At 40.9% G+C, this 24,269-nt stretch overlaps 1 long non-coding RNA gene across 1 annotated transcript in view; it reads left to right on the top strand.

Moving 5' to 3' along the window:
- The first annotated feature begins 740 nt into the window (after positions 1 to 740).
- Positions 741 to 24,269, top strand: part of LOC306963912 — a 393,872-nt gene continuing 370,343 nt past the window's right edge. Inside the window, exons 1-2 of the long non-coding RNA XR_013792934.1 lie at positions 741 to 851; positions 926 to 1,029. This is a non-coding gene — a long non-coding RNA (uncharacterized lncRNA). The remainder of the gene's footprint in view (positions 852 to 925; positions 1,030 to 24,269) is intronic.

Genomic DNA, 24,269 nt, shown 5'->3' with positions numbered 1-24,269 from the left:
CTAAAACTGGTTATTTTATATAATTAATAGGTAAATTAAAATGATATTACTTTAACTGGTTAATTATACAATGTTAGTGTGAAATTAAATACATAAACAAAGTTAAAAACTAATACTTTAATGACAAACAGAATCTAAACCAGAATGATATGGCTGGCTTAGTTCAATCCACTGCTCCTGTGGACTGTTTTGGCTCAGAACAAAGATGTAAATTGTCCTTTAATGTTTAAAATTGCTGCCACGCCTACTCTTTACATATGCAAATTAGTATCGATACTTTTTGCCCAATATCGATACTTAAAAAGTAACCGTTTGGTATCGATATATCGTACTGTGGTATCGATCCGCCCATCCTTAAGCCAGACTTCAAGTCTGCTGCATCCTCATGAACCACATAAACGTGACTAACGTGGTTCTCGGGAACTGGGGAAAACAGTTTCCCCGGTTGGAAAATGCATAATGAAGACTCGCTCAACTGGCGATAACAACAGGGGAACTCGGGATGAAAGAAGATTCCCGACTATTGCGCATGACTAAGGAAATCTGCGGATTTGATTTTGACTGTTTAATGTAAGCTTTTTGGTGAAACACTGCCAGTATCTTGAGTTGCCCAACTTTAATCAATGCTTGTGTGGCAGTATGAATGGTGCGTGGTTGCCTTGCAGAGCATAAATAGGGCAGCATTCCTCTCGTTCATCCCACCTGACCTGTCCCGCCGACCAGGAGCTAGCATGGCTGTCAGAGCTGCATAGTGTAACATGAATGAAGAGTGTCACCAAGAACGAGGAAATGTCACTGTCTCGAGGCGTCAAGCCCAGTGTTCGGAGCATGCGGTGTAGCATGTGCTCTCGGTGAGTGGCAAAGATGGCATTGTCGTTTGTAACTATCGGCTGTGCGCTGGGCCAAACACTTGCATTGTTTGTAGCTTCTTGGCTGTGCGAGGTTGGCGTTCCGGCTGCAGCCCTTGTGTGTGTGAATCTACGGGGTGTCTGGATAGCTTCACGGGGCTGGTGTGACCACAGCCACCCGGTATGTGAAAGTAAAGTGTCCCTGTTATCTGTTATATGTTGTGCTGTGCTTGGAACGGTTGTCATTTCTATTGCTCAAAAAAAAAAAAAAGAATGACCTTGCACTTTACAGCATAGGAACATCATCTACAAAATCGGCTGTTAGGGCAGCTGGGTGCAGGTTTGTTGATGGGGATCTACTGCCCTCTCAACTGGCCTGCTCTACACCCAGGTTTTTAACGCACCACATCCTACACTGTACATAGTTAAATATATATTAATAATAATAATACAATAAAAATGGACATAGATTAATATTGTGTTGAGCATGGTAATGAAAATTGGAGCAACAAGAACACAGCGTATAATATATATGTATATTAATGTGCCCTTATGTCATAATAACAAGTGAGTATGGGTGATATTTGGCATTGGTAAACAACTTAAAGAAATATATGAATGGTCACTTTGTTACTTGCTTTGTAGGGATCTTACAGGAAACAAGACCGTTCTTGTAATAGTGTTTCGTTCGGTTAAAGGAATAGGCCACCGTTTTTACATACTGAGATATGCTCTTACCTCACTTTAGCCGAGTTAATATATCCCCGTCTGGTCTTTGTCCGTGCGCTCTGTCACGCAAACGGAGCACATACGCAGCCTCTCCCACATGTCATATAGCTCCAAAAAAGCTCACGATAGAAGCTACCAAGCTCTTCCACGTGTTCCCTTTTTAAATAAAGTTACATGAAGTGTTTTCATGCAAAGTATATTTACACAGAAATGTAGCATGTCGATTTTATAAACGAGGAGCAAAATGCGCGGACGTTTTGCTCCTCGTATCATTACGCCTCACAATATAGTGCCCTTTTTTATCTGCTTATAAAATCGTCATGCTTCATTTCTGGGTAAATATACTTCGCATGAAAACACTTCACGTAACTTTATTTAAATAGGGAACATGTGGAAGAGCTTGGTAGCTTCTATCGTGAGCTTTTTTGGAGCTATGTGACATGTGGGAGAGGCTGCGTATGTGCTCCGTTTGCCTGGCAGAGCGCACAGACAAAGACCAGACGGGGATATATTAACTCGGCTAAAGTGAGGTAAGAGCATATCTCAGTATGTAAAAACGGTGGCCTATTCCTTTAATATGTGAACAGTTCAAACAGTGGTTGTGAGTTTGGTTTGTGTTAATAAGCTTGTTCCTTGTTTCTGTTTTGTTTACATTGCTTGTACTATGTGAAATGAAATGTTTTAAGATATTGGGTTGGGGGTAGGCGCTCATAAGCTTCTTGCTCCGGCCCACTCCTTTTGAGCAAAATATATGCTCAAATAAATGAATAAATAAAATAAAAATACTGGAGACTTACAGTATATTATTGTAGCCTCCTAGGCTGCTGGTCGCCTGTTTTCCTTTGTTTTCACTCTTGCTGGTTACGTTATACTGTATACCGATTCTGGGCGGCACAGTAACACAGTGGTCATCGCTTGGGCTTCACAGCAAGACAGTCCCGGGTTCGATCAGACCTTTGAAAGGGAGAGTACAGCACAGTAAATACCCTGACTCACAATTTTAAAAGTAGTATAAAACATAAATGCAGCAAACACTGAAGAGTATAATCAATATCTAACTATTTTATTGCTTGCAATGAACTGGAAGCTTTGCTGGGATATTAAGAGATTTGCATACTGTTCACTCCATTCATATTTCTCAAATCCCCAATGGGAAAACTCCTTTCATTTAGTATCTTTACACGTATACCCCATAAAAAGAATGCATGTTTGCGCGATGTCATGCCCAGCACCATCCTCTCAGCGGAACAAAAACCAAACAAAGCGTTGCTGTATTCGACCTATGCTATCATCCCGCGGCAGGCTCCGTTACCTGTTGGTCCGCACATAATTACCGAAGCCACCCTCATCCATCACGCATTGTTTTGCTGTACTCCGGACCATTCTTTCCCCGGCTCAGCACAGTTACATAAAGACACAATAACAAAGTCGAACCAAGCGGCGTCCACCCGAGAGGACACACTACAAAAGATTATTGCACCGAAGCGCGGCCAGTTTGGGTTTGTTGTACCTTTTTTTTTGAGCGAGTTAAAAGTGGGTAATGGCGAGTGCAGCTGCAGAGTGGATTTACTGTACTTCCTCTTCAGCACTTCGGGGGTTTAATAGTTCCACCTAAGTGTCTCTTACTTTTATTTTTTCGTGAGGGTCGGGATAGCAAAACTTTGAAGATCCTTTAGAACTGCCTCTTTGCTGAATCAAACCTTACACTCATAAATTGTATCTTGTGTTTTTTTTATGGACTGGGTGTGTGGGTCTGGGGGTAACATCTGTGCTGTCTGTGGAGCTGGATTTTGTTCCTTGAAACTCAAAAATGCAGGAGCAGTATTTCATTCGATTGTTTAGTTTTTGAGTAATCCTGGTTATATTGCCTGTGTCTGCTTCTACTGTCGAAGCACCCTGATCTGTATTACCTGGATTTTGTTGCTTCATAAATGAAACACAAATCAGTCCTCCGCATTTTTGAGTCCCATACTGAACATGTTATGAGCTGTGTGTTGGTTGATTCATATTTAAGAATATGTATAATATGAACTTTTCTTGCAGATATTGTCATCATTGGTAAACATATGGCAGAAAGCATTCCGTATTTGAGTAATTCTAATGTGCGCAGTCGCTTTCGAAAGTATGCTTTTGTTTTCAGTACATTAAGGACAAACCACACACACCAGCAGCAGTGTTTGTGCCCTGGGATGCAGCCCACTTTAGGCTAGACATTAATTACATCCTTTTCTCCTCTTGTCAACACAGATGCAGTAATTAAAAGCACTCTGCGAGGAGGTGAGGATGGCCAAAAGACAACGCAGTGAATGGACTGGGGAGTGGGAGGCGCAGAAAGAAAAGGAAATAAAAGGTGCTCCATTTTTTTTTTTTTTTTTTCATTATTCAAAATACATTACCTAAAGCCTAATCCGAGATGGACAGGTTCCATCCTTTTCTTGAATGTTACAAGCAAGAAGCAGTGACACTTGCCATAATGGAAAATGGACTAGCAATTACTTTCTTGCCATGTTTGACCGCACGAAACAAAAGCAAGTCAGTTGGACATTCTGTCGAAGGTCGTGGAAGGGACTTTTTTGCTTGAATTCTCAAACTTTCTGGGGCAAAAACAGGTTACAATGAGCTGTACTTTTAGTGATTGACATTGTCTTATTCTCTAACCCAGGGGTGCCCAAAGTGGGGCCCGCAGGACAAATATGGCCCGCCGAAACAATTCTGTTGGACCGCCAGAGAGTTACCTACTTTTGTGCTGCGTGTGGTTAATACTCTTCCATTCATCCTCAATGGTAAATATGGATGCAATACACTTTTTGGCCACCAATGTCAAATTGGGGGCGCTGTTTCACTCCTTTCGCAAAGTTAAGGAAACACTGTTGTGGTGTCTTGGTGTTTATCACAGAGCGTTGTAGCATCAAGTTTCCCATTTGTCCAACTTTTATTGCAAAGGTTGCTAACATCAACAAAGGTGAGTGTTAACAATGTACTTATAAAATAATTTATGCTGAACACTTTCAAAATGATCTAATGTGGCATTTTCTTTAAGTTAACAAATGAATGAGGTAAAGTCACTGTGTGCTGTAGATACAGGTGTTTTTTTTTTACATTTTGCACTATATTGCTATAATTGTTGATTTTGTTCAACTAAAACTAGGCTTTTGCCAGAGTTAACATTTGTTTTAATATAGCATGTTATTTGCATAGATAGAATCAAATGCAAATGCATAGGCTATCGAAAAATAAAATAAAGCAACTCTTATTATATGCAGTTATATGTGTTTTAGGCTTGACATCGCCGTATTTGGCCCGCGACCCACAGGTACTTTTACATTTTGGCCCTCGGAGACCAAAAGTTTGGGCACCCCTGTGAGCCATTGTCGCATAATGCTTACAGCACCTGATAGCACCGTTCTGTAACTAACCTTTCTTACAACATTTGCATTCTCAAGCTCGTGTGACCGGTTGTAGTTGATGTTTTACTGCTTGTTCAACTACTGCCACGATAAAGAATAAAGCTCATAAAATGGTCAGGGCTCGGTGCACAGAAATTAGCACAATGCGGAATCTTGTTTCTCAGTCATTTGCTAACGTTGTCAGCAGTTTGGGTGAACAGTATAAAGACTAAATGATCACTTCAGAAAAAGCAGCGTTTGACATTTTGGCTCAGCGATGTCAGATGTGCTCATAACATACACATGTAAAAGGCCCATTTCAGACATAATTAACCTTTCTGTGGCAGCTATTTTATGTAAAGGAAACGGCCTGCCATAACTCTGCGCTCTGTACGCGTTGTATCCAATTAGATTGTTGACCTGCTTTGCCCGTGCATGCTACATAACCTTTACAGCGGTCCGTGTATGTGGTCTGCTGAGGGGCTAATGAACAAGCGATCAAACAGAATGAACTATCAGACAGAGGAGGTGGGGCTGCTCCGGGCAGTTCAAAGAAACTATTAAAAAAAACCTCAACACAAGAAATCAACCGCTACAGGAGAAATAAAGCTTTTTTTACACTTTGAACAAATATCATTATTAATCCTCATGTTTATATGAAGAGTTCGTTTGCAAAATCAGAGATCTCCATTATGATTTTTCTTTTTTATCAAATTTGTTTTCGATATTTGTTACTCTACTTTGAATTTAATTAAGAACAAGTGGCTTTATATTTTTATAATATTAATAATAATGCATTGGTTTTATATAGCGCTTTTCTGGACACTCAAAGACGCTTTACATTACACTATTCATTCACTCCATACTCGGTGGTGGTAAGCTACTATTGTGGCCACAGCTGTCCTGGGGTAGACTGACGGAAGCGAGGCAACCAGTCTGCGCCATCGGCCCCTCCGACCACCACCACTCACTCACTCACGCATTACATTCGCTAGGCTTCCTGGTGTTCCCAAACGGTCTCCCATCCAAGTACCAACCAGGCCCTTCCCTGCTTAGCTTCCAAGGTCTGACGGGATTGGGCATAGCATAGGCGGTGTGGCACTGAAACAAATCTGGTACACAGTAAAGAGAAATGTTCCAGTTTCAGCGGCACATATCTGTTTTTGCTAATGAACTCTTCATATGCACGCACGCATACACACTGTACATATAATAATAATAATAATAATAATAATAATAATAATAATAATAATGGCTTACACTTGTATTGCGCTTTACAAGTCCGTATTACCAAGATTCTCAAGGCACCACACTGTAGTCATTACTCATTCACTCTATGATGGTAAGCTACTATTAGCCACAGCCGCCCTTAAGGGTCGACTGATACAGCGAATGCCCGCTATAATCAAAGCTAAAGGCGATCCAACTAAAGTTTAAGGTTACGTTGTTAGGGTTAAGGTGAACTTTATTGTCCCTGTGCAACCCGTAAGTAGCTCGGGGACCCATCTACTGATGTGGAGCCCGGCTAATGTTCAGAATTATCTGGCTGGTTGTGCATGTTTATGGTTGATGGGGGAAACCAGCGCACTCGGAGGAATCCCATCCAGACACGGGGAGAGAAACAGGCAAACTCCACACAGAAATCCCTCACAGACTTGGAGTTGAACCCAGGACCCTCTTTCTGTGAGGCAAAACTTTACATACCCCAGTTCTTAATAATACTGTGTATTGCCCCCTTTAACATCAATGATGACTTGGATTCTTTGGTGGTAGTTTTGGATGGGCTCTTTATTTCCTTGGATGGTAAAAGTGGCCATTCTTTTTGGTAAAAAGCCTCTGTAAATTCCTGGGTTGTCATGAACTTCACGTTTGAGATCTCCACAGAGTGGCTCAATGATATTGAGGTCAGGAGACTGAGACGGCCACTCCAGAACCTTCACTTTATTCTGCTGTAGCCAATGATAACAATAATCATTGGCTATTGGCTGTAGCCAATGATCCAAACGATCCAAAGCACATGGCCTTGTGCTTTGGATCGTTGTCATGTTGGAACGTCCAAGTGCGTCCCATGTGCAGCTTCCAGGCTGATGAGTGACACTTTTCCACCAGTATTCTTTAATAACATGCTGCATTCATCCTGAAATCAGTTTTCACCAAGTTCCCTGAAGCTCACACTCCTCAAAATATCATTGAACCACCCAGGACTGGTGCGTTCATCACAGGCCTTGTTGACTCCTTCAAATGCAACATTTATGGTTATGACCAAAAAGTTCCATTTTGGTTTCATCATTCCAAATGACATTGTTTCAGAAATGTTGAGGCTTGTCTCTGTGCTGTTTGTCTTATTGTAAGCAGATACTTTGTGGCATTTGCAAAGTAATGGTTTTGTTTGCTTGCAACTTGGCCATGCAGCCCATTGTTCATCAAGTGCCTCCTTATTGTGTAACAGCTACAATGTTTTTTCTTTCAAGAGTCCTGTATTTCAGCTGAAGTTATCTCTTTTTTTTTCCCTTTTAATCCATAACTTTCCTGCCAGTTGTTGCTGATTTTTTTGTTGGACGACCTGACCATGGTTTGGTTTCAACAGAATCCTGCATATTCCACTTCTTAATTAGAGTTTTAACACTGCTGATTGATATTCTCAGTATCTTGGATGTCTTTTTATAACCCTTTCCCATTTTATACAGTTCAACTACCTTTCTTGCAGATCCTCTGACAATTCTTTTGCTTTCCCCATCACTCAGAAACCAGAAACGCCAGTGCAGCACTGGCTGAAAGATGCAAGGGTCTGTCAGGAGCCCAAAAACTCACTGACCATTTATACACATGATAATTACAAACATAGGTCACAGGTGAGGATGCTTACCTTTAGTAGCCATTCGAACCCGTTTGTGTCAACTTGTGTTCATGTTATAACGCCAAACAAACAACATATTTTTTTATTATGATTGGAAAAAAGCAAACTCAGCAGTTTCACCATAAATGGCTTTGCACAACCACTGTGTGTGTGTGTGTGTGTGTGTGTGTGTGTGTGTGTGTGTGTGTGTGTGTGTGTGTGTGTGTGTGTGTTTGTCTTTATCACTAGGTGGGGACCAGAACCTGATAACACAGTCACGCGGTGGGGTCCAAAAAAATGGTGGGGACCAAAATCCTGGTCCCCACCGAGGAGACCATTAAATTCATTAAAAATAAGGTCACAGGGATGCGCTGTCAAATTTTCAGGGGTCACCCCACCATGCACAAAAACCGGGAAAATGTGTGTCAAGTGTGCTTAGCTGAGGTTTACTCAGCAACCCCTACTACAGGCCGGACATGGTACTGCAGGAACACACACTTCACACACTCGGCACATCTGCGCATGTGCAGACAATGGACGGGAGGCTTCAACTTCGTACCAAACAGGTAAGATTTTATTACTTTAACTAATTATTATTATTATTATTACTTATTATTAGCTTTAAGACTTTATCTTAATTTATCTCTATGTTAAATGCATCTTCATGTGACCACAGAGTGATATTTTGACATTTTTGGAAGAGACTTAGCGTTAGCACAGCGTTAGCATGGTAGCTAGCGATAGCTAATGGCTAACAGACAGTCCCAACATGCAGCAACTGGGCTGCAACAAAGGTCTGCTTCACCTACTTCAATTATAAGTTTTTGATGGGGGATAAAACTTGTGGGCCAGGGAACAAACTGTGGAGTTAGCACGTCGCGTTAGCAAGTCGCGTTAGCATGGGTCGCGTGGTTAGCATGTGGGTTCAACTTCAACTTCATATTAAACTGGTAAGCTTTTATTACTTTAGCTAATTAACAGTAGTTTTAAGACTTTATCTGAGTTCATCTCCGTGCTAAATGCATCTTCAGAACAGTGCATGTGCATGATGTGGCCTCAGGGTGTATTTTGACATTTATGGAAGAGATACTTGGCGTTAGCATGTCGCGTTAGCATGTTGCGCTAGCATGTCGCGTTAGCATGTTGCGCTAGCATGTCGCGTTAGCATGGGTCGTGTTGTGCATGGTGCACATGTTGAGCATTGGCATACAGTAGATAGCATGGATTAGATGTATTTGTGATTATATTTACATTACTAGCTTATGAAACATGACATTACTGAATGTCTGATCTCGACAGGCACTGCACACCACTGGGTATATTAATCTATTAATCTGACATTTTTAACAAGCAGCTAATTTTTTTCACTTTGAAGGTTTATTTCCAAACAGAACAACACATTGCACTATGTATGAATGTAACAGACGGTATAGGAGAGAATACTTTGTGCTTGTATAGGCCAATGTTCAAAAAGTTCCATTTCAGTTTCTTCACATTTGTTTTATATCTTTGATAAGTAAAATCCTACTGCTTTTATATATTTCTGACTGAGTTGTTTTCATGATTCTCTTGATGGTTAGTTTTATGGCCAGGTTCACTGATTAGGAGAATATTGATTCACTTATTTTAATGTGATCAGTTATCAATGTATAATATTATATATAGCTGTTTACAATATAAATAAAATAAGCACAGTATGAAGTTGGGACTGCTACTATTCACTATATTATGGCTTACATAACTTCAAGTTCAGAACTTCTAGTCAAAATTTTGAGGCTGAAATTACAGTATGTGCATGAACAGTGGGAGCCTGACTTTGGGAACCACTGGGATGCTCAGCATACCTTTTTGGTATTGCGTTGTTCATTGTCTGACTGAATTACAAAATGAGTGAAGTAAAATACTGTATTATCAATAGTGCTATTTGCTTACATGTCATATCATTTTTGTGTTCAAGATTTATGATGACTGAAAGACGAAGGAGAAGGATAACTCCCACAGAGGATGCAATTGAACATGTCGAGAAAGCCCTGGACAAAACAGCAGAACTAGAAGTAAAGTACATTGACTCCTATAAAGGTACTGTGTGTTTACCACCTGGCAAATTTAAATCCATAACATTACTTGTGCAGAATATACTGTCATAGTATCTGTTACATTTTGAGTTACAAATCCATTACAATTTTATGATGGGCTATTTTAACTCATCCAGATTGTAAAATTGTTATGTTTGTTTTGCACAGGGCGAGGGGTTTTTGCACAGTCCAATTTTTCCAAAGGAGACTTTGTAGTGGAATACAGAGGGGAGTTAATCAATTTTGATGAGTCAATAAGAAGAAGGAGGATTTATCACAGAGGATGTTCTGTTTTTATGTTCGACTTTCACTGGAATCAAAAGACGTGGTGGTAAAGTTTTGATTTTGATTTCTTAATTTTAAATGGCACTTACACATTTGATCATAATGTTTTTAAGCTAACAAGTAAACCATAGTGAAAGAAATGATATATTAAAAAGGTAATCTAATCAATAATTCAGTTCAATGTTTTTTTGTTGATCCTTCAGCATTGACGCAGCCCAAGAGGATGGCAGCCTGGGAAGACTCATCAATGATGACCACAAGCATCCAAATTGCCGAATGAAGATGATTGCGGTAGAGACCAAACCGCATCTCTGTCTATTTGCTTTGAAGGACATACAGCCAGGGGAAGAAATAACATACAACTATGGTGGAAATGATTGGCCGTGGAGAAAGCAGGTATGTCAGTGTCAACATTGAGCTAATCTCACATTTCACATTATAGAAACTTTGCAGCCTGTCACAGCTAGAGATTTTTATGAAGGAATGTATTTACCGAAAGTTTGCAAAATTCAGTAGAGTTGAATGTGCTACCACCTACGAATTGATAACAATCATGGGGTGTTTTAGTGTCACTATCAACATTGTTTATTTGTGATAGATATTAATTCAATGTGACAGATGTGTTTCTGATATGCTGCTAATCATGCTCCAGACTAAAGACCAGCCAAAAAGAAAAACCACCAAGTCCTGTGAGTCTCAGCCCTCCAGACTAACAGAGATGGATGAAGATGACTTGGGAGCCACGATTCTACAGGTAGGAGTTAGTCAGCTGGAACAGCAGTATTTATTTTGTAGGCCAATATGTCCCTTGTGCGCGCTTTCTTCAATTTACTCCAGGTCAACTTTATTGTCAGACAAGCACACTGCTGGTTTTCTATCTCAGTGGGGACCACCATGCTTTACAGTGGCTGCTCTTACACATACTTGCCATTGTTCCTGGTGGGGACCTTGTTATACTTCGCACTCTTAAAAGACTGGGAACATTGGCGTATATTTTACACACTTGCTGTCCTTCCTGGTGGGGACCACGGCACCTGTACAATAATCTACACTTTTAAGTCACCCTAATGAGACCTTTTCATTTTGACAGTCAACACAACACAAAGTATTATAGACTGACTTTAAGACAGGCTTAATTTGCATCTATAATATTCATCGGGTCATCCACCAGAGCTCAGTTTACCCCTCTGACACTTGGTATTGACCTCTTTTAACCTATAGAGAAATCAAATTATTTATAGACTGACTCCGATATTATTGGCAATGTGTAAGTCTTCCATTTTGTTTTTCCTGTAGCTGATGTAATAGATGTGTTTCTGATATGCTGCTCATCGGTGATCAATTCTTATTCCAGACAAAAGACCAGCCAACAGCCACCACGTCCTGTGAGTCTAAGCCCCCCAGACATACAGAGTTGGATGAAGGTGACTTGGGAAACACCATTTTGCAGGTAGGAATCAGTCAGTTTGAACAGCAGTGTGTATTTTCTAGGCCAATATGTCCCTTGAGGGCTCCCTTTAATTTAGTCCAAATATACTATAGTGTCAGACGAGCACACTTTGGTTTTCTATCTCAGTGGGGACCACCATGCTTTACAGTGGCTGCTCTTACACATACTTGCCATTGTTCCTGGTGGGGACCACCATGTTTTACACTGGCTGCTCTTACACTCACTTGCTGTCCTTCCTGGTGGGGACCACGGCAGCTGTACATTAATGTACACCTTTAAGTTACCCTAATGAGACTTTTTCATTTCAACAGTCAACAAAACACCAATTATTATACACTGCCTATAGTAACGGCTGATATAATATTCATTGGTTCATCTACCAGAGCTCAGTTTAGCCCTCTGACACTTGGTATGGACTTGTTTTAACCTATTGAGAAATTACATTATTTAGAGACGGACTCTGACATGATCAGGAATGTTTTGTTGTTCCTGTAGCTGATTATCAAATTTAATACACGTGTTTCTGATATGCTTCTTATTCCAGACAAAAGATCAGCCAAAAACCATCAAGTCCTGTGAGTCTCAGCCCTCCAGACGTACAGAGATGGATGAAGGTGACTTGGGCGCCACTATTCTACAGGTAGGAGTCAGTCAGTTTGAACAGCAGTATGTAAGCTCACTCTGGTTTTCTATCTCAGTGGGGACCACCATGCATTACTGTGGCTGCTTTTACACATACTTGACATTGTTCCTGGTGGGGACCTTGTAATACTTTGCACTCTTAAAAGATTGGGTACATTGGTGTCTATTTTACACACTTGCTGTCCTTCCTGGTGGGGACCACAGCAGCTGTACAATAATCTACACTTTTAAGTCACCCTAATGAGACGTTTTCATTTTGACAGTCAACAAAACACCAAGTGTTATACACTGTCTATAACACAGGCTGAATTTACATCTATAGTATTCATCGGTTCATCCACCAGAGTTCAGTTTACCCCTCTGACACTTGGTATTGACCTCTTTTAACCTATAGAGAAATCAAATTATTTATAGACTGACTCCGACATTATCGGCAATGTATAAGTCTTCCATTTTGTTTTTCCTGTAGCTGATTATCAAATGTATTAGATGTGTTTCTGATATGCTGCTCATCAATTATCAATTCTCATTCCAGACAAAGGACCAGCCAAAAGCCACCAAGTCCTGTGAGTCTCAGCCCCCCAGACTAACGGAGTTGGATGAAGGTGACTTGGGAAACACCATTTTACAGGTAGGAATCAGTCAGTTTGAACAGCAGTGTGTATTTTGTAGGCCAATATGTCCCTTGAGGGCTGCCTTTAATTTAGTCCAGATATAATATAGTGTCAGACGAGCACACTTTGGTTCCCTATCTCAGTGGGGACCACCATGCTTTACAGTGGCTGCTCTTACACATACTTGCCATTGTTCCTGGTGGGGACATTGTAATACTTCGCACTCTTAAGAGACTGGGGACACTGGCATCTATTTTCCACACTTGATGTCCTTCCTGGTGGGGACCACGGTAACTGTAGGCCAATATGTCTCTTGGGCACTCTCTTTAGTTTAGTCTAGATCAACTGTAGTGTCAGACAAGCACACTCTGGTTTTCTAACTCAGTGGGGACACCATGTTTTACATTGGCTGCTCTTACACTTACTTGCTGTCCTTCCTGATGGGACCACGGCAGCTGTACAATAATGTACACGTTTAAGTTACCCTAATAACATTTTTCATTTTAACAGTCAACAAAACACAAAGTATTATACACTGCCTATAACAACGGCTGATATAATATTCATTGGTTCATCTACCAGAGCTCAGTTTAGCCCTCTGACACTTGGTATGGACTTGTTTTAACAGACTCAGACATTTATGGCAATGTTTCCTGAAGCTGATTATCAAATGTATTAGATTTGTTTCTGATATGCTTCTCATCAATGATCAATGCTTATTCCAGACAAAAGACCAGCCAAAAGCCACCAAGTCCTGTGAGTCTCAGCCCCCCAGACTAACGGAGTTGGATGAAGGTGACTTGGGAAACACCATTTTACAGGTAGGAATCAGTTAGTTTAAACAGCAGTGTGTATTTTCTAGGCCAACATGTCCCTTGAGCGCTCCCTTTACTTTAGTCCAGATATACTATAGTGTCAGACAAGCACACTTTGGTTTTCTATCTCAGTGGGGACCACCATGCTTTACAGTGGCTGCTCTTACACATACTTGCCATTGTTCCTGGTGGGGACCACCATGTTTTACACTGGCTGCTCTTACACTCACTTGCTGTCCTTCCTGGTGGGGACCACGGCAGCTGTACATTAATGTACGTGTTTAAGTTACCCTAATGAGACTTTTTTATTTTAACAGTCAACAAAACACCAAGTATTATACACTTCCTATAATAACGGCTGATATAATATTTTTTGGTTCATCTACCAGAGCTCAGTTTAGCCCTCTGACACTTGGTATGGATTTGTTTTAACAGACTCAGACATCAATAGCAATGTATAAGTCTTCCATTTTGTTTTTCCTGTAGCTGATTATCAAATGTATTAGATGTGTTTCTGATATGCTTCTCATCAATGATCAATTCTCATTCTAGACAAAGGACCAGCCAAAAGCCACCAAGTCCTGTGAGTCTCAGCCCCCCAGACATACAGAGTTGGATGAAGGTGACTTGGAAAACACTATTCTACAGGTAGGAATCAGTCAGTTTGAACAGCAATGTGTATTTTGTAGGCCAACATTTCCTTTGAGCGCTCTCTTTACTTTAGTCCAGATATACTATAGTGTCAGACAAGCACACTTTGGTTTTCTAACTCAGTGGGGACCACCATGTTTTACATTGGCTGCTCTTACACTCACTTGCTGTCCTTCCTGATGGGACCACGGCAGCTGTACAATAATGTACACGTTTAAGTTACCCTAATAACATTTTTCATTTTAACAGTCAACAAAACACAAAGTATTATACACTGCCTATAACAACGGCTGATATAATATTCATTGGTTCATCTACCAGAGCTCAGTTTAGCCCTCTGACACTTGGTATGGACTTGTTTTAACAGACTCAGACATTAATAGCAATGTTTCCTGTAGCTGATGATCAAATGTATTAGATGTGTTTCTGATATGCTGCTCATCAATGATCAATTCTCATTCCAGACAAGGGACCAGCCAAAAGCCACCAAGTCCTGTGAGTCGCAGCCCCCCAGACTAACGGAGTTGGATGAAGGTGAATTGGGAAACACCATTTTACAGGTAGGAATCAGTCAGTTTGAACAGCAGTGTGTATTTTGTAGGCCAATATGTCCCTTGAGGGCTCCCTTTAATTTAGTCCAGATATAATATAGTGTCAGACGAGCACACTTTGGTTCCCTATCTCAGTGGGGACCACCATGCTTTACAGTGGCTGCTCTTACACATACTTGCCATTGTTCCTGGTGGGGACATTGTAATACTTCGCACTCTTAAGAGACTGGGGACACTGGCATCTATTTTCCACACTTGATGTCCTTCCTGGTGGGGACCACGGTAACTGTAGGCTAATATGTCTCTTGGGCACTCTCTTTAGTTTAGTCTAGATCAACTGTAGTGTCAGACATGCACACTCTGGTTTTCTAACTCAGTGGGGACCACCATGTTTTACATTGGCTGCTCTTACACTCACTTGCTGTCCTTCCTGATGGGACCACGGCAGCTGTACAATAATGTACACGTTTAAGTTACCCTAATAACATTTTTCATTTTAACAGTCAACAAAACACAAAGTATTATACACTGCCTATAACAACGGCTGATATAATATTCATTGGTTCATCTACCAGAGCTCAGTTTAGCCCTCTGACACTTGGTATGGACTTGTTTTAACAGACTCAGACATTTATGGCAATGTTTCCTGTAGCTGATTATCAAATGTATTAGATTTGTTTCTGATATGCTTCTCATCAATGATCAATGCTTATTCCAGACAAAAGACCAGCCAAAAGCAACCACGTCCTGTGAGTCTCAGCCCCCCAGACTAACGGAGTTGGATGAAGGTGACTTGGGAAACACCATTTTACAGGTAGGAATCAGTCAGTTTGAACAGCAGTGTGTATTTTCTAGGCCAACATGTCCCTTGAGCGCTCTCTTTACTTTAGTCCAGATATACTATAGTGTCAGACAAGCACACTTTGGTTTTCTATCTCAGTGGGGACCACCATGCTTTACAGTGGCTGCTCTTACACATACTTGCCATTGTTCCTGGTGGGGACCACCATGTTTTACACTGGCTGCTCTTACACTCACTTGATGTCCTTCCTGGTGGGGACCACGGTAACTGTAGGCCAATATGTCTCTTGGGCACTCTCTTTAGTTTAGTCTAGATCAACTGTAGTGTCAGACAAGCACACTCTGGTTTTCTAACTCAGTGGGGACACCATGTTTTACATTGGCTGCTCTTACACTTACTTGCTGTCCTTCCTGATGGGACCACGGCAGCTGTACAATAATGTACACGTTTAAGTTACCCTAATAACATTTTTCATTTTAACAGTCAACAAAACACAAAGTATTATACACTGCCTATAACAACGGCTGATATAATATTCATTGGTTCATCTACCAGAGCTCAGTTTAGCCCTCTGACACTTGGTATGGACTTGTTTTAACAGACTCAGACATTTATGGCAATGTTTCCTGTAGCTGATTATCAAATGTATTAGATTTGTTTCTGATATGCTTCTCATCAATGATCAATGCTTATTCCAGACAAAAGACCAGCCAAAAGCAACCACGTCCTGTGAGTCTCAGCCCCCCAGACTAACGGAGTTGGATGAAGGTGACTTGGGAAACACCATTTTACAGGTAGGAATCAGTCAGTTTGAACAGCAGTGTGTATTTTCTAGGCCAACATGTCCCTTGAGCGCTCTCTTTACTTTAGTCCAGATATACTATAGTGTCAGACAAGCACACTTTGGTTTTCTATCTCAGTGGGGACCACCATGCTTTACAGTGGCTGCTCTTACACATACTTGCCATTGTTCCTGGTGGGGACCACCATGTTTTACACTGGCTGCTCTTACACTCACTTGCTGTCCTTCCTGGTGGGGACCACGGCAGCTGTACATTAATGTACACGTTTAAGTTACCCTAATGAGACTTTTTCATTTTAACAGTCAACAAAACACCAAGTATTATACACTTCCTATAATAACGGCTGATATAATATTCATTGGTTCATCTACCAGAGCTCAGTTTAGCCCTCTGACACTTGGTATGGATTTGTTTTAACAGACTCAGACATCAATAGCAATGTATAAGTCTTCCATTTTGTTTTTCCTGTAGCTGATTATCAAATGTATTAGATGTGTTTCTGATATGCTTCTCATTAATGATCAATTCTCATTCTAGACAAAGGACCAGCCAAAAGCCACCAAGTCCTGTGAGTCTCAGCCCCCCAGACATACAGAGTTGGATGAAGGTGACTTGGAAAACACCATTCTACAGGTAGGAATCAGTCAGTTTGAACAGCAGTGTGTATTTTGTAGGCCAACATTTCCCTTGAGCGCTCTCTTTACTTTAGTCCAGATATACTATAGTGTCAGACAAGCACACTTTGGTTTTCTATCTCAGTGGGGACCACCATGCTTTACAGTGGCTACTCTTACACTCACTTGCTGTCCTTCCTGATGGGGACCACGGCAGCTGTACAATAATGTACACGTTTAAGTTACCCTAATTACATTTTTCATTTTAACAGTCAACGAAACACCAAGTATTATACACTGCCTATAACAACGGCTGATATAATATTCATTGGTTCATCTACCAGAGCTCAGTTTAGCCCTCTGACACTTGGTATGGACTTGTTTTAACAGACTCAGACATTTATGGCAATGTTTACTGTAGCTGATTATCAAATGTATTAGATTTGTTTCTGATATGCTTCTCATCAATGATCAATTCTCATTCCAGACAAAGGACCAGCCAAAAGCCACCAAGTCCTGTGAGTCTCAGCCCCCCAGACATACAGAGTTGGATGAAGGTGACTTGGAAAACACCATTCTACAGGTAGGAATCAGTCAGTTTGAACAGCAGTGTGTATTTTGTAGGCCAACATTTCCCTTGAGCGCTCTCTTTACTTTAGTCCAGATATACTATAGTGTCAGACAAGCACACTTTGGTTTTCTATCTCAGTGGGGACCACCATGCTTTACAGTGGCTACTCTTACACTCACTTGCTGTCCTTCCTTATGGGGACCACGGCAGCTGTACAATAATGTACACGTTTAAGTTACCCTAATTACATTTTTCATTTTAACAGTCAACGAAACACCAAGTATTATACACTGCCTATAACAACGGCTGATATAATATTCATTGGTTCATCTACCAGAGCTCAGTTTAGCCCTCTGACACTTGGTATGGACTTGTTTTAACAGACTCAGACATTTATGGCAATGTTTACTGTAGCTGATTATCAAATGTATTAGATTTGTTTCTGATATGCTTCTCATCAATGATCAATTCTCATTCCAGACAAAGGACCAGCCAAAAGCCACCAAGTCCTGTGAGTCTCAGCCCCCCAGACTAACGGAGTTGGATGAAGGTGACTTGGGAAACACCATTTTACAGGTAGGAATCAGTCAGTTTGAACAGCAGTGTGTATTTTCTAGGCCAACATGTCCCTTGAGCGCTCCCTTTACTTTAGTCCAGATATACTATAGTGTCAGACAAGCACACTTTGGTTTTCTATCTCAGTGGGGACCACCATGCTTTACAGTGGCTGCTCTTACACATACTTGCCATTGTTCCTGGTGGGGACATTGTAATACTTTGCACTCTTAAGAGACTGGGGACTCTGGCATCTATTTTCCACACTTAATGTTCTTCCTGGTGGGGACCACGGTAACTGTAGGCCAATATGTCCCTTGAGTGCTCTCTTTACTTTAGTCCAGATATACTATAGTGTCAGACAAGCACACTTTGGTTTTCTAACTCAGTGGGGACCACCATATTTTACATTGGCTGCTCTTACACTCACTTGTTGTCCTTCCTGATGGGGACCACTGCAGCTGTACAATAATGTACACGTTTAAGTTACCCTAATGACATTTTTCATTTTAACAGTCAACAAAACACCAAGTATTATACACTGCCTATAACAACGGCTGATATAATATTCATTGGTTCATCTAACAGAACTCAGTTTACCCGTCTAAAAACTTGATACTGACCTGTAGCTGATTATCAAATGTAATAGATGTGTTTCCATTATGCTGCTCATCAATGATCAATTCTTATTCCAGACAAAAGAACAGCCAAAAGCCACCAAGTCATGTGAGTGTCAGCCCTCCAGACTAACAGAGTTGGATGACAGTGACTTGGAAAAAACCATTCTACAGGTAGGAGTCAGTCAGTTTGAACAGCAGTATGTAAGCACACTCTGGTTTTCTATCTCAGTGGGGACCGCCATGCTTTACAGTGGCTGCTCTTACACATACTTGCCATTGTTCCTGGTGGGGACATTGTAATATCTTTTTTCTGCACTCGATGCCCTTCCTGGTGGGGACCACGGTAGCTGTAGGCCAAAATGTCTCTTGGGCACTCTCTTTAATTTAGTCTAGATCAGCTGTAGTGTCAGACAAGCACACTCTGGTTTTCTAACTCAGTGGGGACCATCATGTTTTACACTGGCTGCTCTTACACTCACTTGCTGTCCTTCCTGGTGGGGACCATGGCAGCTGTACAATAATCTACACTTTTAAGCTAATTAGACATTTTGACAGTCAACAAAACACCAAGTATTATACACTCCCTATATCACGTGCTCAGTTTACATCTATAATATTCATTGCTTCACCTATCAGAGCTCAGTTTACCCCTCTGACACTTGTTATGGACTTGTTTTGGTCTACCATTTTGTTTTTCCTGTAGCTGATTATCAAAAATATGTAATAGATGTGTTTCTGATATGCTTCTCATCAATGATCATTTCTTATTCCAGACAAAAGACCAGCCAAAAAACACCACGTCCCGCAAGTCGCAGCCCTCCACACAAACGGAGATGGATGAAGGTGACTTGGGAGCCACCATTCTACAGGCAAGAGTCAGTTTGAACACCAGTGTGTTATTTTAGACCATTATGTCCCTTGAGTGCTTAGTTTAGTCCAGATCAACTGGACTAAGGGGGTTAAGTTTGCTACAGGGTTCGGTTCCACTTCATTACCATGCTTTACAATGGCTAACTATGGCTATGTCTTAAAGACTTGTCTAATGGCACTACTCTTAAGGAACCATCACCACCACATTTGAGCCCTTCCCAGTTTTGCCGTTCTAGGAGGGAGAGAACTATTTTTTGTTGTTTTTTGTATTCATTTATTTTTTCTAATTTTAATTTCTAATTTGGGCAAACCTTTTTCATTTTTATTTAACTAACACCAACAACGGAAATGTACTTAAAAGGACATACATTTGTCCATCCGTGTCAGAATAGTCTATTTTTATGTTGGTGTTACATAATTATTTTTTTTAATGCTTCCCTGTTCCTCTTACACTTAAAGGATGAATCGGGATCAGGACTTTTAAGAAAGACAGCTGGAAACGCTCATTTTATAAATGATACAGACTTTGATCAATCAGAGGCTCCTTGCACCAGTTCTTCACCGCAAGCTGAAAGCTGTTTGGTAATGTTCTTAAAGTTACCTTTAGTATTGAATACACTTCTCATCTTGTACATTGGTATTTACTTTTGTAACTTTAAATATTTTTTGATCTTCCATTTTTGATTACCCAGATATGGAGTCCATCCTCACCTGATTGTTCCCTGACCCTCTCTGAACATCCAGTGCCACGGCTGAGGAGGACAAAAAGCATTCTGGTGTGTACTGAAAGTACAGCAATAGGAATCTTTGCCTTTAACATTTAATGTTTCCCTGTATGACTTTGCTTACTGTGCTAATTCTTGTCTTTTTCTCTTAAAGATGAAAGGTCGTCTTGATTTTGATTCAGATGAGCTATATGATACGGATGACAGTGGTGAGGAGTATATTCCAAAGAGTGGTCCGGATGACTCTGAAGATACGGACTCAAGTTCCATTTGCACATTCGATCAGAAAATTAATAAGATGAGGTTTCCAAGCATAGGCGAGATGGTGGATACTGGAAAACAGTCTCGGTCACCACAAGAACTGGACAACACTTCTTTGAAGCTAACAACTCAAGATGTGATATCTCCTGTAAAAAAACGAAGAAGGATTCGCAGGAGCTCTACAAATGGTGCATCTAAGGAGATTCAAATAGGCATGGTTAATACTTCAGAACAGACAGAAGATGGGGCTACAGGACCAATGTTGGAAAATTCTAAATCTGGTCAAGAGCAAAATCTACCTGATGAAGATTCTTCCCTGGATGAAACACCTGGCAGTTCACTTTTCATACCTGCTGTTTGTAAAAAAGACGATGGCTCACGAATGTACAACAAAAAGCAATACTGTTTGTATTGTAAGGAAGGAGTTATAAAAATGGCAAGGCATTTGGAACGTGCCCATAAAGACAAACCAGAAGTTGCGCAGGCTTTGACCTTCCCAAAATACTCCAAAGAAAGACTAATGCACATGGCGATTTTGAGAAACAAGGGCAATTTTGCACACAATGTTGAAGTGATGAGTACAGGTGTTGGAAGTCTAGTGCCACGTCAGCAGCCTAAGGAGAAAGTTCAAGCTGGGGACTTTCTACACTGTGCTTATTGTCAGGGCTATTTCATGAGGAAAGTCCTTTGGAGGCACATGAAGCTATGCAAATTCAAACCCAGTATTCCTCTGAAACCTGGCAGAACACGTATCCAGGCCCTCTGTGGCTTTACAGTACCTCCACCAGCTGGAGTAAAGGAGCAGCTGTGGAATCTGTTGAACAACATGGTGCAAGATGATGTGTTCCATGCAGTGAAATCGGATGGTTGCATATTAGAATATGGTGAACATCTGTACAACAGGCTTGGGCATGATGTCAACAGTCACGAGCATATTCGTCAGAAATTAAGGGAGCTGGGAAGACTTCTCTTGTGCTCAAGAAAAACTACTCACATGAGAACAATTAAAGAGCACATCAAACCTGCAAATTTTATGCACGTTTGTAACGCTGTAAAAGAATTGGCAGGGTACAGTTCTGAAAAGCATTCCTACAGTTGTCCAAGTCTCGCATTGAAGATAGGATACAGTTTGAAAAAAATATCCTTGCTTGTTGAAAGCCGTGCAAATGTACAAGGTAACTACAAAGCTGCAAAAGAGGCTCAAGCATTCCGCAGTGTCTATGAAGCCAGATGGAACGAATTAGTATCATCATCGTCTCTTAGAACTCTTCAGGAGTCCAAGTGGAACACTCCACAGTTGATCCCTTTTACAAAAGACGTCCAGACACTCCACTCCTTTTTGGATGCTCAGCAACAAGACCTTATCAGCAAATTGTCCTCAGACGCATCCCCTCAGACATATATGCAGCTGGCAAAAGTAGTTTTGACACAAGTTATATTGTTCAACCGACGCAGAGCTGGGGAAGTGTCAAAAATTCTTCTCTCTGTCTATACATCTGATAATGTATCAGATCCGCAGGAGGATGTGAATCTTGCACTTTCAGATCTAGAGAAGAGACTGTGTCAACATTTCCGAAGAATGGAAATCAGAGGCAAACGGGGAAGGAAAGTACCTGTGCTTTTGACTCCAACAATGCAACAGGCATTGGATCTGCTCACCAGCAAACGGAAAGAATGTGGCATTCTTACAGAGAACACCTACCTATTTGCAAGACCATCCAGTTTGACTTACTACCGTGGCTCTGATTGTCTTCGGTACTTTGCGAAGGCCTGTGGTGCAAAAAATCCAGAATGTCTGACTTCAACAAAGCTACGCAAACAAACAGCAACCCTGTCCCAAGTCCTTAACCTTAGTAACACAGAGTTAGATCAGTTAGCTGATTTTCTTGGACATGACATTAGAGTGCATAGACAGTTTTACAGACTGCCTGAGGGAACTCTCCAACTTGCTAAAATCAGCAAAATTCTCATGGCTCTGGAGCAGGGACGGTTGGCCGAATTTAAGGGCAAGTCCCTTGACGACATCAACATTGATCCAGAAGGTACAGCATTTTATTTATTTATTTGTTATTGGTCAGTTGTCAACAAGCTTTCATTCTGGACTTCTCAGGCATGCTCTGTTCAAACACATTTTTTTTTTATATAAGCAAATTGTCACTCACATTCACCTTTGTGTATTTTTACTGTCAAATTCATACATTTTCACTTACACATTCCTCTCACACCATTATAAATTTATCTCCCTCTCTTCCACAGACAGTGTACACTGTGACAGTGGTCAAGACAGTGACCTTGAGCACTCACTGGGTAAGGCCGTCGTTTCCCTGTATGATCCTAAATCTATCCATTCATGTATCCTAGGCGCTATCCTATATTTGAAATGTTTAATATACAGTGTAAGTATGAGTGTGTGTGAGTTGAATTTGACTTAATTAGTACAATGAATTGCAAATAATGATGAAACATATATGGTACGGTATTTGTAGAGGGACAAGTCATTATGTACCTCAATAAGATTTCAGATCTAAGTGTAGTTTTAAGCTCACGTAAACTATCCTTACTAAACATTTGGAAGACTAGCATAAGTGAGACAACTATAATTGGACTTATCATAATTAAAAGGAATATTTGATTTCGTGGTGATTGATTAATGATTTCCTATACACAGGTATTTGACCTGATTACATTTTATGATTTAGTGTTAAATTTTACTGTACATTTCAGACAAATAGCCAGTAGGACAACATGTTTGGTTGCCTATGAGATGCACTGCAATGCTAATGGCAGTCATGTCTGTTTTTGTTTTGTTTTTTCACTCAGAGCATCCGGTCACATCCGAGAAGGTGGAGACAGATGTGAACACATCACAGGAGGACACAGAGACCGATATGAACACATCACAGGAAGACACAGAGACCGATGTGAACACATCACAGGAGGCCACTGTGACGTCTACACAGGCCACAGATGACAAGCACAAACAACAAAAAACACAGAGGAAAGGATCAAAAGGTAAATCTGGTCACATTTTGAGGTTGGTTGCCCAAATGATGTAAATATGCTCAAAAACTATCATAAATTATTTTGTCGATCTACAGGGCGACAACAGACCAAGAGGAAGAAGTGGGACGTGGATGAGATTGCTGCTGTGGAGAGGCACCTGATGTCGTTCATCACATGTTGCCAGGTTCCTCGGAAAAGTGACTGCGATAAGTGTATCAACATGGAAAAAATAGCTCTTAAAAACAGAGATTGGCTGGCCATTAAGTTTTATGTTAAGAACCGCATTACAAGTCTGAAAAGGAAATTTTAAAGCCATGGTTGGCAAATGTTCATGTTGTTCATAAAAGTGGCATTACTTAAGATACACTTAAAGGAATAGGCCACCGTTTTTACATACTAAGATATGTTCTTACCTCACTTTAGACGTGTTAATATATCCCCGTCTGGTCTTTGTCCGTGCGCTCTGTCACGCAAACGGAGCACATACGCAGCCTCTCCCACATGTCACATAGTTCCGAAAAAGCTCACGATAGAAGCTACCAAGCTCTTCCACGTGTTCCCTA

The sequence above is a fragment of the Gobius niger genome (genome assembly GCF_951799975.1).
Source record: "Gobius niger genome assembly, chromosome: 6".
Lineage (NCBI taxonomy): Eukaryota > Metazoa > Chordata > Actinopteri > Gobiiformes > Gobiidae > Gobius > Gobius niger.
Note: the sequence above shows the minus strand (reverse complement) of the source record. Positions and strands in the feature narration are given on the sequence as shown.